This window comes from Borostomias antarcticus (genome assembly GCF_949987555.1).
Source record: "Borostomias antarcticus genome assembly, chromosome: 11".
NCBI classification, from domain to species: domain Eukaryota; kingdom Metazoa; phylum Chordata; class Actinopteri; order Stomiiformes; family Stomiidae; genus Borostomias; species Borostomias antarcticus.
In genome coordinates this window covers 2,473,341-2,489,545 of record NC_140244.1, presented here as the reverse complement: position 1 = coordinate 2,489,545, position 16,205 = coordinate 2,473,341, and the positions used below count along the sequence as shown (strand labels likewise).

The following is a 16,205-nucleotide window of genomic DNA, read 5'->3' as shown; positions in this document are numbered from 1 at the left end:
CAGTACCTTAGTTGCTCCATGCAAGCACTGCTCAACTTGCTACTACTTGCTACCTGGCAACAATGCATTTGACCTTCGACCCCTGACCCGTGATCTTGGATGATGGCCCTACCCTCGAGCTATACCAAACATGTTAAAATCTCCACTTTAACATACTGTAATCTTGAGAAACCCAGTCCATATCTGTTTTGAACTTTATTTGTCCAGACATACACATGATATAACAAAGTCCTTATGATATTGTCAATATTAAGGGTCTATTGATGAAGAGCAAAGGTGAGTGATAATCTTCAGTAGTATCATTATTTTTGGCAGTGATACTCAATATCAATTACATGATAAAACCATAGTGGTAATAATATGATCATTCAAGATAGCAAGACATTTTTCTTACAAAATACTGAGGGGGTCTTTCGGAAAGCATCTACAGAGAAACGCGTTTTATGTGTATACATTCACTTTATTGCAAGAAGGTATTCCTAAAGCAAGCATACTGATTTTCTTTTTTGTATTTGCATAGTTCAAGCAGTTTGTGTATTTTTCCCCCCAAAGTAGCAATGTTAATATTAAGATATAGTTGAAATTAGAAATATGTACATTGACCAATGTGCTAAACCTCCCCATATTATTATTAGCCATGAATGCTACATTAGTTATCAAATATTGGACACCCTTTATTTGGCTGTTTTGCATTTGTCAACGCATCCAATGCCAATTGTTCCAAAAATACCTATATTTTCAAAATCACCAGAAACTTGGGCCTTCAAGACAATGCTCAAAAGCAATAAATTAAAAAAATATCTCAACTATAACTGTTTTCCCCCATTATTGTGAAAAATGCTTAACATTCCTGATTACATGAAAAAATTTACCTTTCGGCTGAAACATCATTTTTTTTATAATCAAATACCCATGCGTCTAAAAAAATATGTACTGCATATTTTGACCTTAATATTCCCTTTCTGAAAACAAAAACAAAGCAAGAAAAAATATAACTATTTTCTTTAGAACTGATTTTTTTTTTTTTGCCTTGTGAGATCCATAAACTGCTTTGTTAATACAAATTCCTTTCTGTTCACTTTTCATTAAACATGTTGGCTTGTATCTGAGTAAATATATTTTCCTAATACAGAAACAGCATCATTTTCCAGCCACTATGACTGCTAGAGACAGACAGGGGAGAGACAGGTGACTAAAAGCATGAGATCAATTGAGGAGAAAGACGGTTGGGTAGTGCTTAGGGAGGGGAGTATTCTCACAGAGGCCACAGTTTGACATTTTACACACTGAAACAGTGATATCGACTGACAAACAGATTTTCCTTATCAAGAGACGGCCAATAACTCCACAGGGATGGGTCAGCAACTTGCATGTTTGGAGAAGAGGTGAAGAGTAGAGCATTTATTTGCTACATCACTTCCTAATGACTTAAACAGGATGTGGCTTATGGGGTGTTAGCGTGGATATTGCTGATAGGTTGAGCAGTCATAGTCTTGGAATTTATAATCTTTTAGTCATCCAATCCAATCTATCCAATCATAATAATTGGAGTTCCTCCAGATCCCTGCTCATCCGTTACATGCGCTAGGCAACCTTGTGTTTGTCTACACCGTAACGTACAGCGAACCAACCAAGGACCCTTACAAAAAGCTTATCCTTGCATTGTGATCCTGTACAGGAAAACATTATTCAGGCAAATGCCATTATGTATTTGAGAAGGTAAATAAAATGGCAATATGAGCCTGCTCTTTTAACATACTAAAGGTTTAGACTACATGGCACAGTATGACAAGGTAATGTGTGTAAAATATATGTTGGGTGATACTATAGGCTCCTGTGAACTGGCTACAATGCAAGTTGCTGGCCCATGTAAACACAAAGTGTTTCTGACTATCAGACTTACAATTCTAAGGTCACTTTATTCACTGATGTCTTTCCACATAGTATATCTAAATGTATATTTCACTCACATTTAGGTTTTCACGTACCACTGAAGTAAGGTCTTAATATTGAGAGGACTGTGTCCAATGGCTTTGATGCTTAAAACAAGATATCTCTAACCAGACATCAAACAGTGGTTTTCTGGTGTGAGACAAGGACATCCCTACAGACCACCACATATGTATACAAGAGTTGGAACAAGCCCTATTATCTAAAGAAAAGAGATGTGTTATTAGAAGGGGGTTGAAGGTACTACTAGGCATCACAGTGACATATTCTGAAGGTGTGTCTTCACCTTTGTGAACATTGGGAGGTGACGGGTGGGGCTCTTCCAATCACTATGTGTAGCTGCAAGGGTCACCGTACAAATGCGCATTACTGTACGTGTGAATGTGTGAATGACTGTACTTGTGTTGCTGTGTAGAAAAGGTCGGATCCCCTTACTGTGACTGACACAATGACACAGGTCAAAGGTCATAGGCTGTTTATACGGGATTTAAACAGACTGCTGACCCTACGGATGCTACCAATTGTGCTTTAGTAATCCTTTCACTGATGTATTTTTATGGTTCTTGAACCATACCACCCCCCCACCCCCCACAAGAACGTTGTCTCTCTACACTAAGCAGATCAGGCCTTTGATTGGTTCTGTTTGCTTCTCCCTGCACTAATTGCTTCCTCTTATCTTGACCCCTCCTTTCTAGAAGTTCTGCTTCCGTCCAACTCATGTCACAGTTAATCTTACCCACATGTGTCACATACAGAAAGATCCCTCTTCAAACATGCAGTCCAGAACACAGTCCACGTAGTTCAACAAATGTTCCTTCTGGTCTCTCAGAAGATGTACTACCCAGCTGTGTTACCCAGCTGAACAGCATCACTGTCCTGTTACCCAGATGAACAGCATCACTGCTTAGCATGGTAGGGAGCGTTGGCAGCTAGCCCACAGACATCGCCTCAATTCGCCAGCTAGTTCAATAGCTTTTTCTTCGGCATCACGTGCCTCAACAGTCAGACTTGCGACATTGTGGTTGAAATTGCAGTGTTGTCCTCTGCCTTTTAATAGTAACTCGTCTGAGCCAGGCCTGGAGTGAGGTGAAGAAGCATATAAGTGCAGCGAAGGACTAAAGAAGAAGAAGAGTAGAGAATAGTTCCCTTTGGACTTGGGAGAAGTGAGCTTTCAGTCTCTCTACACATTTTGGGTTTGAAATGACCTCATGCTGCCGGCTTCCTTCTCACAGCTTCTTGGTTCTTCTTCCTGGCTCCTCTTCCTAGTGCCGTGTTATTGGATCATTGGAATGGTTCACCTGTCTGGTGTAACAAAACAAAAGTAGTTTCTTTGGGGTTTTCTGTGGTTGTTTTTTTTCATCCAGTGAATTCTCAAAAGGACGCCCCGTCGAACTTGACGGCAGCTAGGGCTTGAGCTATGAAAGAAGAGAGGGGAAAAGGGTGACTTAAGCTGATAAAAACATTATTATGCTCAGATAATACACATATTGAAATCCTAACAGTAGGCTAAAAATGGATTTCCCCGTCATTTTGGTCAACCACTCCAAGGCACATTCCTACAGTCCCTTGATACACTTATTTGACGGATGGATCTACAGGGTGTGTCATTGGACTAAACCACATTAGAATCTAATAAAATATTCATCAATTGTCTTTCCAAGGTTCAGGGATTTGAGTGTTGTAAACTGGTGAACATCAACAAACATGACGTGTGACAGATTAAGGAGTAAATTGGAGTCAACAGTCCTTGTTGGTATGGTAACGGTCAACCTAACATGAATAGTAACTGTTCAATCTTCAGAAGAAAAAATACCATTTCGAAACGAGGCACAGGTCCATGACCACAAAAATGAGTCCTGTGCCATTGGTTTCTGCATTCAATTTTAGTTCTCGACTTTTTATAAGGGCCATGACCAGAACTGGTTCACAGACCAGCATGGTTCCATAGGTTTTCCTGCCAAAACTTAAAGTTAGGGCAGAAGGCTGGATGTGTTTTTGCCAAATACATGTTGCAAGGAAATAAAATCCAGAGGGGATTGTGTGTGTGCGTGTATGTGTACAATCTGTGTGAGACTTCTCCTTGTGAGGTTCTAGCTATACTCCCTCTAAATAATAGTCGTAATCAGTGGACACAAATTTCACATTTGATGATTTAATCATTAAAAGAAAAAATACAAACGTCTCCACCCACACTTTTTTATTCTATCATGCTGAGTAAGACTGACATGTACACACAACATGTACAGTACACCACTGTGAGGGAATGAAGAGAAAATATAACTGCAAACTGCAATAAAGGAGGCCAAGTGCAATTAGCTATAACAAGCTACATCATGCAGAAGGAACCTACAACCTGTGGAAGTTATAGAAATGTTATTGCTTATGCTTGATGGCATAATGTTTTTGGCAATTAGTGATTAATCATCAATTACCAGTTGCATGCATTATTTCAGTTCATCAATCAATAAAATGTGAGAGATACCAGCCAGAATGCCAATCTAAGGCTGTGTTCACACTAGACTTTTTTTTTTTTAACAGGCAGTGCCTTTTTTACATGTAACCCTATGGGAAAAGGCAAATGGCGGACGCCTTTTTAAAAAGTGCAGCTACCACCGCCTTTTGAGTTGAATTTTGTTTTACTTTTCAGAAAAGCGCCGTGTGATGTCAAGCACCTTTCTGACAGCTGACCAATCAGGACGAGGAGAATTGGTACGATCCCTAGCACTTACTTACTTAGTTACCAGTGCCCCCAAAAGACTTCAAGATGGATAAAAGTAGCCTACCGGTTGACACTACACAGAGTTATATGACATGAGTCACATACGATACATGTATACAAGGTTGTGAAATGCCCCGTACTGTTTTCGTCCACGGATGATATCATGTAGGCTACTCACAAACAGCGCCTTGGCTGCTCAAACACGAAAGCCAATGCGAGTACTAATTAATTTGATATAATTTTAGCTGATGGCTATTAATTTATCGTAGGCTAGGCCCTTTATAATATTACTAATTTAGTTGACGTTAAGGATGATTTTGTTAACGGTTGAGTCAACGTTGGATAGAAAGTAAGCTATGATTCCCGTTAAGGTTACAGAACACTTGCGCAGAAAGCGCTGAAAAGGAGCAGAAGGCAGTGCTTTTTCTATGTATATATATATATAAAAAAAAAATCTTAGGCTTAAGTCTTGTTTTAATGTGTCATGTCTTATAGTATAGTGTTGACATCAAAAGCAGGGATCTCGCTCTTTTTTTTTCTTGCGAGTGATACTTCCGCCCTTCAGTGTCACTGTGAGAGGCTGGCGTCCCATTACTCCCCAGACAGCAATCCGATCAGGACCATATACAGGCCAGATCTGGGACTTGTGGCTTAGTTCCGGCCCATATATGGCCCAGATCTGAGGTCTGGGTCTGAGGCCCTCGCCCTTCAGCAACACTGAGGAGCTGTCAGACCATTTTGTCCCCTGCGGATTAGACAACTGCCCCTCAGATGCTTTTGCTGCCCTGTTATGTTTTTATTGCCTTTTAATGTTTTGATTGCCTTTTAATGTTTTGATTGTTTTATTGTTTTGTCTTGTTGTGGTTTAGTGTTTGTCCGTTGTTATGTGTCATGCTGCAACAATGAATTTCCCTGACGGGATGAATAAAGTATTATCGTATCGTAGATGCCTTGTCTAAAAAGGTTTTCATGCTTTTAAGCTGTTTTTGCTCTAGCAGCCTAGCCATCCTCACACACCGACCACAGACTGTTAGGGTCCGCGGCATCTCGTCCTCCCCCATCATCGTCAACACCGGCACCCCCCAAGGATGTGTCCTCAGCCCCTTACTGTACACGCTGTTCACATACGACTGCTAAGCTAAACATCCAGGAAGTTGTATTGTGAGGTTTGCAGATGACACAGCAGTAGTGGGACTGATATCCCACAACGACGAGTTGTCATACCAGCAGGAGGTGGAAGATCTGGTGGACTGGTGCGAGGAGAACAACTATTTCCATAAATGTAGGGAAGATGAAGTAGCTGATCGTGGATTTTAGGAGGAGAGGCTACAGCACCCCACGCGTGGAAATGGTCCACAGTGTCAAGTACCTCGGAGTCCACATTTCCAAGGACTTGAAGTGGACCATAAAATTTAGAATACACAAGTTACAATAATAACATTTACAAGTCAATGTTACAACCCAGATAGCAAGCCCATATATGGCCCAGAATTATTACACATCCGCTTGCTATCTGGGAATAATAAGATACACAAATTACAATAATACACAAATCCAGTTACAATATTTAAAAGTGAAATGCATTATAGTAAATACGCAGTCGATAACAGTGCAAGAGCTGTTTGACCCCCCTCCCCTCGGGGAAGAGGCTGTTTGACCCCCTCCCCTCGGGGAAGATGCTGCAGAGCATTACGTCCAGAACAGACAGACTGAACCGCAGCTCCTTCCCAGGGGCTGTCAGACTTCTGGACTCCACGCCTCGTTAATGCACATCAACACGCTTTACTGTTCTGCCAACTTGTGCTGCTATCTGCCATGCTGTTGTCCTGCTTTTAAACCCTGTCTTAATGCTGCTATTCCCCCTTCTTTTAACATGCTGGTCAGTTTTAATCCATTGCACTGTTGTATTAGATACGCTCATATTTCCCAGATAGCAAGCGGATCTGGGCCATATACAGGCCAGATCTGGCCCTTGTGGCTTAGTTCCGGCCTATATATGGCCCAGAATCATTACACATCCGCTTGCTATCTGGGTTATTATATATGATTATTTTATTCTTAGTATAGAACTATTATTATTAATAATAATAATAATAATAATACAATTATTATTATTATTAATAATAATATTATTAGATGTTTTTTATCGTACACTGCTGGTCCTAGGTACATGTTTTGTTTCATGTGTAAGCATGTACATTATTATAAAGTTACTTTGACCTTGATATCCTTCCATCTACTGAGACTCAGGTCACTGCTTTGATTTTTCCACAATCTCCAGTTTTCTCTAGTTGCAGAAGCATAGCTTACAGTTTTTCTAACTGCTTCATACCCAATGTAAAAATTTCTGGGAAACCCAGTTTTTTCCAGGGATCCAATTGAGATAACAGGTCAAACCCATACTTTTTAACCATATCCCAGACAGGACACACTGGAAGGTCCTCAACAGATCACACACTGGACACTGTTTTTATTACCCATGTTATCCTGCCTTTGGAGAGAAAATAGAGAACATTTAAAAAAATATTTATGGCACAAGTCTATCACAATTTTTTCTAAAAAAAATGGTATAGAATTTGATGCCTTTAATCCTAGATAGCAAGCGGATGTGTAATGATTCTGGGCCATATATGGGCCGGAACTAAGCCACAAGGGCCAGATCTGGTCTGAATATGGCCCAGATCCGCTTGCTATCTGGGATAGTTCCTGTAGCAGTTCAGTACATTTTCCCTGAATTATCTTAAGATCTGTAGGCAGTGCACGGCACATTTCTTAATATGTTTCTCTAAACAATTAATTCAGTACGTTTTTCCTGAATTTTCCTGAACGGTTTTGGTCAGTACGTTCCTCTACCAAGAGTTCTACCCAGATAGCAAGCAGATCTGGGCCATATACAGGCCAGATCTGGCCCTTGTGGCTTAGTTCCGGCCCATATATGGCCCAGAATCATTACACATCCGCTTGCTATCTGGGTATGACGTCAGAAAATGTTAAAATATTGTCAAAAATTATTAGACTAGTCTAGCTGTATCTCTTCACCTCTTTTTTGTAGGATTTTGAAATATGGGTTTGGGAAAATCCCCTATTGGCAGGTCCAACCTCAGTTATGTTCAGGCCCCTTCTAAATCAAACCGGAGGGCTGTATTTTAATGCTCCTCTCTGTTGGTGTTGTGAAGGACTGGAGGTCAATACTTCCAGCTCTGCAGAGTCGAAAACTGAAATATGGACATGTCAATACAGAGATCCCATCCTTCGTCGTCAAATTGTTTTGGCAATTAGTGATTAATCATCAATTACCAGTTGCACGCATTATTTGAGGTCATCAATCAATATTAGTGGGGGTCACTGTGCTCAGAACCGGTGCAGGACCGCTACTAAATCTGCTCAGAATAAGGGATGAGGGTCCGAACTCAAAACTATTTTAGTATGCTCTTTATTTCATACACTCACGTGACAGACCTCAACAGACGTATTTCGGCTCTGCCTTCTTCAGTCATTACTCAACAGATGCTCATTCAGTCATTTATAGGAGTTCTTGGTATCGCAAGATCAACTACAGTCAACCCATTTTCACGTGGGGCTAATTTGCAGATATATGGGCTATGAAAAACGTCATCAAAACAATTTGTCATCAAAAACGATAAACACATTTTACATCACATATAGCCTAATGCAGTGGATAGTTAATAACCAAGGCTGATAACATCGAGTCTTAGACCGTTCATACGACAGACACCCTGCAGATCTTTGAATTAACTACATTATCATATGCAGAGAAGGAAATATGTGGATTAGAAAAATGAAAACTATAAAAATGGAACCAAGTCCAATTCTTCATTAAGACCATCTGAAAATGATTTGAGTTCAAAGATCCCAAAGGATTCTCGTTTTAACAGTTGTTTTCCAATGTCTCTCCCTCTTCTGTTTTGCCAAATTTGTTCCAGACACATTTCAATTCACCAACACGGTGTCCCATCTCCATACAATGACAGGGGATGTAGCATCACTCTGCTTAATACTGCTCCTATGTTCAGTTAGACGAACCTTGCCAACATACCTTTTATTTTTTTTTATTTTTTTACAAGTACAGAACAGGACATATATGACATAAGTGGTGTTACATGTAATGCATGATTTGATCTCATATTCCTTACTGGTTGTGGGACATGCAAATGATTTGGTTTAAACCATATGTTTGCAGGAGGTACATGATCTGCATGGGTAATCTCCCTTAATGAAAGCCTGTCTGCATTTACCAGTGTGCCTCTGATGTTTGGGGAACATTTATATGTACATTTCAATTTACATATAAACTACCCGTGTGTCTTTGATTTGTGTGGGACAATTATATGTAAATTACAATTTACATATAAACGTTCCACAAACATCAGAGACACATTGTTTTTTTGTTTTTTTTTACATATAAACATTCCCCAAACATCAGAGGCACACTGGTAAAAGCAGACAGGCTTTCATTAAGGGAGATTACCCATGCAGATCATGTACCTCCTGCAAACATATGGTTTGAACCAAATCATTTCCATGTCCCGCAGCCAGTAAGGAATATGAGATCAAATCATGCATTACATGTAACACCACTTATGTCATATATGTCCTGTTCTTTATTTGTAAAAAAAAAAAAAAAAAAAAAGGTATGTTGGCAAGGTTCGTCTAACTGAACATAGGAGCAGTATTAAGCAGAGTGATGCTACATCCCCTGTCATTGTATGGAGGGGACACCGTGTGGGTGAATTGAAATGTGTCTGGAACAAATTTGGCAAAACAGAAGAGGGAGAGACATTGGAAAACAACTGTTAAAACGAGAATCCTTTTGGATCTTTGAACTCAAATCATTCTCAGATGGTCTTAATGAAGAATTGGACTTGGTTCCATTTTTATAGTTTTCATTTTCCAATCCACATATTTCCTTCTCTGCATATGATAATGTAGTTAATTCAAAGATCTGCAGGGTGTCTGTCGTATGAACGGTCTAAGACTCAATGTTATCAGCCTTGGTTATTAACTATCCACTGCATTAGGCTATATGTGATGTAAAATGTGTTAATCGTTTTTGATGACAAATTGTTTTGATGACGTTTTTCATAGCCCATATATCTGCAAATTAGCCCCACGTGAAAATGGGTTGACTGTAGTTGATCTTGCGATACCAAGAACTCCTATAAAAGACTGAATGAGCACCTGATGAGTAATGACTAGACTCGCGAGCCAGACTCCTGTCACAATTACATTAGTCATTTAGCAGATGCTTTTAACCAAAGAATTGCACTTATTAAACTGTCATCAGAAAGATAGACAGAACCCAGATAGCAAGCGGATGTGTAATGATTCTGGGCCATATATGGGCCGGAACTAAGCCACAAGGGCCAGATCTGGCCTGTATATGGCCCAGATCCGCTTGCTATCTGGGAAAGGGCCAAACGACCGCTCACTGAAGGCGGCTTTTTAAAAGGTAAAAACACTATTTGAAAAATAGACGTGTACACATCTACATTCAAGACTTGATTTCTTCACTTCACTATATCTTCTTTTTATTGGCTTTCATCTTCCATATTATTTTCCCTGCTTTTATGTTCATTTGCTGTCTAAATAATTGTATATTATTATTATTATTATCATTATTGTTACTATTATTAATATTATCAATGTGACGTATTTTATTTGTCAAGATTTTATTATGTCACACAACGTTGACTTTTTTCTGATCACTGAGTCATGGCTGAATCCTGGTGATAGTGTACATTTTATTGAAACCAGATTTCTCTTTTTTCCATCAGCCCAGATTATCTGGCCACAGTTTCTCTTGGTTGGTAGTTTTGCCTCCTTTGAGATTCTTAGCTTTACAATTACTGTGTTTTAAAGCCCCCCAAGCCAGATAGCAAGCGGATGTGTAATGATTCTGGGCCATATATGGGCCGGAACTAAGCCACAAGGGCCAGATCTGGCCTGTATATGGCCCAGATCCGCTTGCTATCTGGGAAACTACTGTATATGCTAGTTTTAATCAAAAATTCTCTGATTTGCTCTCAGTTCATATGCCTCATTATGACAGTTCTATTCCAACCAATGTTTCTCTTGGCCTAGTGGCCCATAGGGCAGGATCCTATCTCCTGATTCTGTAGCGTGAGGCAGCTTGATGTACAAGTCCACCCCCTGGACATGATGCTAGTATGTCACAGGGACTCACCTCCAATCCAATCCTTAATGCTGAGTGCCAAGCAGGGAGGCATCGGGTACCATTTTTATAGCCTTTGGTATGACTCGGACGGGGATCGAACTCACGACCTTCCCAGTCTCAGGGCGGACGCTCTAACCGCAAGGCCACTGAGCTGAGTTCTATTATGAGTTATTATTCTTGGTGATTTTTAATATCCATGTCCACGTATTTTACTACTGATTCCATTCATGTTTGAAACATTGAAATTTGTTCAGTCTGGCAAAGGTCTTCGTGGTTTGGTTCTGGATCACATGCTAGACATCCCTGTCTCTGACCATAAAGCCGTGATTTTCGCATACCCAGCTCCCTCCTCCTGTCCCCCAGATAGCAAGCGGATGTGTAATGATTCTGGGCCATATATGGGCCGGAGCTAAGCCACAAGGGCCAGATCTGGCCTGTTTATGGCCCAGATCCGCTTGCTATCTGGGCCCCAAGCCCCACTACATCCATCCTTTCTCGCTCTCTCAATTCACACTCAGCTCAGCGTTTCCACCAGGCTGTCTCAGCAGCTTCCTCTAGTGCTCCAAGCAAATCCATTAGGCCTACTCCCCCGATGAGCTGGTTTCCTGATTGAATTAATCCCTCTTGAATATTCTTTGAAAGAAAAGAATGTGAAATGGGACTCCCTGCCTTGGATTAATTACCACACATGGGTCATTAAAAGGTAATGCAGGAAAGTGGAAAAAAAAGATATCCCAGCATCCCACAGTCTTTTTTCAGATCCTTGACTCAGTGATCAACCCCACTTCCAGTCAACTATTAGAAACATCAAGTGTTAAATATGACGAGTCCCTCAATCATTTTATTAACAAAATAGAGGGGATTAGACAGCAGATCTCCCATGAATCCAGAGACCTATGTATCTGCTCTGGTCCCGTCTTGCTAACCCATTTTGAGTGCATGTCCTTGTCAACCTTACAGAACCAGATGAATCCCTTAGATGCTATTCCTACCCAGATAGCAAGCAGATCTGGGCCATATATGGCCCGTATATGGCCTAGATCCGCTTCCTATCTGGGTACTAGGTTCCTGAAGTTAAATACTTGAGGCAGTCAGACATTCTAGCCATTGCCAATAGCTTGCCGTTTACAGGCTCGTTTCCCTCAGAACTTCCTCCATCTTAATGAAGTCTGAGATTCTTCTATTTGCTAACCCAGATAGAAAGCGGATCTGGGCCATATATGGGCCGGAACTAAGCCACAAGGGCCAGATCTGGCCTGTATATGGCCCAGATCCGCTTGCTATCTGGGAAGTCAGCTGCCTGTAATCTGGGGGTATATATTAATAAATGTTTTTTTTCTCCAGCTGACGAACATACATCTAAAATGAGGTCCTTCCTACAGTATGTTTTATAGACCTTGAAAAGATTGTCCATCCTTTTATTTCCTATCGTTTAGATTACTGTAACTCCCTGTACTCTGGGCTGGGCCAGAAATCCACTTCTCACCTCCAGCTTGTAAAAAATGCTGCTGTGGCTTTTAACTGCTTCGAGCAGACGAGAACACATTACTCCCATCCAGGGACGAGACCACATGAAGCCCGCGGTGCGGTATACTTGCTTGTTTTGCCACACATTAATTTCTACGTGCCTGCAAATTCAACCACAACCGGCGCTCCAAAGGAAAGCAGGAAACGCGTGGTTGACGCATAGTTCAAAAAATCTAAGTATACTGTACCACAGGCTTTACTCCCATCCACGGACGTTGTAGTGGGGGGTGAAAACTGGGACTGGCTACCTCCCAATGGGGAGGGGCCCTCGAACAGCTTGGAATGAAAAGTTTGTCTTTGTTTGCAATTCTTCATTTCAAGTAAAAAGTTGGCTCTCAAGTGCGAGATTGCACGTTTTGTCCCAAAATAAATAGCGGAGGCTCTCCGAGGCCCCTCTCACCCCTTAGAAAAAGGTCTGCCACTGCCCTAGGGTTCATCTCTCAACACAGCTAATCCCCCTGAGCCACTGCTGATGCTGGAGTACCAACAACTGTGTTGAGTCCTGTCTTTCCCAAAGAAAAGGGAAATCAAGATAGAAAAAAAGAAAAGGAAGGAAAGAAAAAGTAACTAAGGGAAAACAACTGATACGATATATTATATTCTATATCGATAGTTAATATATCAGTATACTATATACTGATATCTCAACTATCGTTACCAAAAAGCTGAGGTAAGCTAGTAAGCTACCCAGATAGCAAGCGGATGTGTAATGATTCTGGGCCATATATGGGCCAGAACTAAGCCACAAGGGCCAGATCTGGTCTGTATATTGCCCAGATCCGCTTGCTATCTGGGTAGTAGTAACTCCTACTACCAGAACATAGCTTAGGTCAACACTGCAGCTAGCTAGCTCCTACTAGCATCATACATTCCTCAGCATATTGTCATATGACATATCTATAATCAAAGTTAACTAGCAAAGCTTAACATCATGAAACATATGACATATTTATAATAACAGTCCGCCCCTGGGCACGGCTACGCTTTCTGCACAAGGCGCAGTCAATCGTGCCCCACACAGCAAGCGGATCTGGGCCATATATGGGCCGGAACTAAGCCACAAGTGCCAGATCTGGCCTGTATATGGCCCTGATCGGATTGCTGTCTGGGGCACTCACTAACGTTCGCACATCAGCCCCATTGTGTAATATATCAGGTGTGACAGTCCTGCACTGATGCCTGCTGTAAAACAATATTACAATATGGAATTAGCAACAGAGTTAAGAAGAGATACCCCATAGGGACATGTAAAGCAGCGGTCAGAATGGTCTAGAGACGGAAACATGGAAGGTAAGTTGTGGTTCCCGGAGCAAGGGGCATTTCACAGACTTGCCTCCCCGAGACTGAGTCAGCACCATGGACAGTGCCACGGGGCGGACGCGTTGATAGATACTTTCTTTCTACTTCCTTGATCCCCTGAAGGGGAACTCTTTCCCCTGGATTGAGTCCACCGGCAGGGACGCGCACAGGCTCTTCGGGAGGATCTCGGTTGGATCCCACATGTGGATAATGACTTCCTGATCTGCATCACTTACAAAAGAGGCACGTGAGAGAAGGCCTCCTGATGGCCCTGGCGGCAGAAGGACACATGGCTTCCAAGGCCAAGTTGCAGCTGTGCCAAGAACAGATCGTATACTGGTACATGTGCTGCATTGAGTCACTAGATCTCTAGTGATGAGTTTATTACGCATAAACCAAAGTGAAAGCCAGACGCCTACGCACTATTAAGCAGATGAAGTCATTATTAGGAGCAGCAGTTTACGGCCGTCTGTGGATTAATGATTGAGCTCTCCTTGCTTGCCCTATGTTAAATTTTCGAGGCCTTCATCTCCTCCATCTTTGATTTGGACTGTTGACGCTGAGGCTACTTTCGTTGCATTGAACGCAGCTCTAGTTATTGTCCCTGTTCTAGGTCCCCCTGGTTATCATAACTCAGATAGCAAGTGGATGTGTAATGATTCTGGGCCATATATGGGCCAGAACTAAGCCACAGGGGGCCAGATCTGGCCTATATATGGCCCAGATCCGCTTGCTATCTGGGTCTAGTTATTGTTCCTGGTTGTCCCCCTGGTTATCATAAGCTATGTGTACACACATGAGGTTAGCGGGTTTGCGCAGGCAGCACTTATACAGACACATGGAGGTAGAATGGCTTATGGTCCTACAACATCAACGGCACATCAACCTCCTGGAACTAGAGACGGTATCGCTAGTGTTGCGCCACTTCGCCCACCTGGTACGGTCGGACAACCAGACCACAGTGGTTATTATAGTGGATATTATAGTCGATTATTATTTCTAACCCCTTTTCTGTATGCAGTCTCTACCTCTGCCGTCAATTGGCTAGAATGTTATTGTAATGTCCGCTGGTTATGTTAAAATATCATAAAATAATAGGCAACGCAGGACATACAGTACTACAGCTAAGAGGCCGACCATGGAAAGCACTTTGGAGAGCGGACCCTTGTTGAGCCGTGTGAGTTTGGCAACGCGAGAACTGTGTAGATTCGACTCCACTATTGCTCTAGGTTGCCAAAATGTTCCTCTCTCCAGGCGAATATAAGGCTTAAAATCAAAGTAGTGGAACGGAAGTCCGAAAGCGAATGTGACATAAACAGCAAGCAGACGTTCGTTTTGAAATGTCTAGTTGCGACAGGGTGAAATCATCCCCTTTGATCTCGGAAGGAGCTGTGCGCACTGGTTTCCAAGTTCTCTTTTGAGGTGCGTGCGTAGAGCAGTGTTGAAACTATAGGCTATTATGAGAAATAGGCTCATATTTGAAGTTGCCTTCGGAAACACCGAAAACAATCATACATCATCTGAAGTTTAAGGCCACGTCTTGATCAGTTAGATCGGCATGACACGAAACAAGACGGGGTATTTCAAAACAGATTTGGCCTACACACAATACGGAACAGTAGGTAGGCTATAGAACACAGGCAGGAGAAAACGGTAAATGCGTTTATATAAAATACATTTGATTTACATCATTAGGCCTATCTTCCGACGGGTTACTTGAATTGCATTCCTTCGAAGTGAAAGCGAGTGTCTGTTTAATGCAGTTAAATGTAGGCTACAGGCAACATTTAGCATTGTTAATATTTACAGTGAGACGTCGCACGACAGTTCCAATAGCCTATCAAGTAGGACTATAAAAATCAAATGGAGACTATAGTATACCAAGTAGTCACTGCGCTCAAATTACAACCTAGGCTGGATCCACTCGGGAGTCGGAAGAAAAAGGTAGGCCTACTCCAACTTAATTAGTGGGAGGGGCTACGAGGCGACGTCACAAAAACTACCCACTGAGCAAAGACACGTCTAAAAGACGTATTTTAGACTTCTTTTTCGGACGCTCAAAAACATCCAATTAGGAGCCAGAATAAAAGTTTTTTTTTTAGACGTTCAGATATTGAACCTGTTCTGCACGTCTTAGAGGGGTCCAAGCCAGACGTTCAAATATTGAGGGGTCCAGCAGACGTACAAATGGGGTTCTGGACTGACAGACGTTATAAAGACATGACCTGAACGTCTACCTGACTGTTTGCTGGGTATAAATGAAACCAGACAATGGTGATAACAATTTAGCTTACTTTGCAGCTCAAAGTGTCCTCTAAACAATTCCAGGTTTCAAATCTAACAGCGTTGTGTCGGTTTTAAACTGGGTTGCTAATTTTGACTATAGCGCTGCAATTTGGAATCCTGGAAGGGGCTGAGTTAACTCCCATTCCACCAACTCCTATGTAGCCTACAATAACGTTGGTGCAGTAATATGGAATTTGCATAACGACGAGGCCTCGCCAAGCAATATTT

At 41.7% G+C, this 16,205-nt stretch overlaps 1 protein-coding gene across 1 annotated transcript in view; it reads right to left on the bottom strand.

Annotated features, from left to right (window-relative positions):
* plekha6 (pleckstrin homology domain containing, family A member 6) overlaps positions 1-16,205 on the bottom strand; it is a gene marked incomplete at its 5' end in the record, with an annotated part of 144,036 nt that continues 127,831 nt past the window's right edge. The window contains one exon of the mRNA XM_084445716.1: positions 1-3,365. The remainder of the gene's footprint in view (positions 3,366-16,205) is intronic.